At 55.9% G+C, this 786-nt stretch overlaps 1 protein-coding gene across 1 annotated transcript in view; it reads right to left on the bottom strand.

Annotated features, from left to right (window-relative positions):
* PKDCC (protein kinase domain containing, cytoplasmic) overlaps window positions 1–786 on the bottom strand; it is a 38377-nt gene that overhangs the window by 33834 nt on the left and 3757 nt on the right. The gene's annotated exons all lie outside the window — the stretch shown is intronic.

Raw genomic sequence — 786 nt, 5'->3', positions numbered from 1 at the left:
GGAAGGAAGTGGCGGAAGGAAGTGGCGGAAGGAAGTGGCGGAAGGAAGTGGCGGAAGGAAGTGGCGGAAGGAAGTGGCGGAGAAGGAAGGAAGGAAGGAAGGAAGGAAGGAAGGAAGGAAGGAAGGAAGGAAGGAAGGAAGGAAGGAAGGAAGGAAGGAAGGAAGGAAGGAAGGAAGGAAGGAACAGTTTATGAAACTCGAGAGCTTTGATCGCTGGGATCTGAAGTTCTCGTGGGGGAGCTGGTACTCCTGCTGCAGCTGCTGAAGAAGAAACACAAAACTCCTTTACCCGATTCAGTTCAAAAAGCACCTACTGTGAGACCGTCTGGTCTAACGTTCATTTTTTATTCTACTGCAACGCTCATGCTATGCGAAACGCAATAGGAATTTCCATACCAGCATTTACATCCAAATGGACCCGCTGAGATTCATGCTGATGTGTAACAGCCCTACAATGCAGCCCCTTCTGGCAAGTGCCGCGGTGCCGGCGCACCGGCCAGCAGGGCTCCCACCCGGCCTGTCCTGGTGAGCCCCCTGGGCTGACCCGTGTGCCGGGGCTCCGCGGATCCAGCTGAGCCCGCCGGGAGTCCCAGCAGAGGCTGCCAAGGATGATCCCACCGCTGCCTTCTCTCCGGGGGTACCGGAGCCAGCGGCACTTGCATTCAAGCCGGCCTTTATTTCTCGCATTCGCGGGGTGTTTGTGGATTTCCGAGTCCTTCCTCAACCTCCCCCTCGCCCCTATCCTCACCTCAATATTCGTTTTGTTTACGAGGAAGCGGGATCAGA

This window comes from Geospiza fortis, unplaced genomic scaffold (assembly GCF_000277835.1).
Source record: "Geospiza fortis unplaced genomic scaffold, GeoFor_1.0 scaffold41, whole genome shotgun sequence".
NCBI lineage: Eukaryota > Metazoa > Chordata > Aves > Passeriformes > Thraupidae > Geospiza > Geospiza fortis.
The sequence above is the reverse complement of the archived record's forward strand: the minus strand, read 5'-3'. Positions and strand labels throughout refer to the sequence as shown.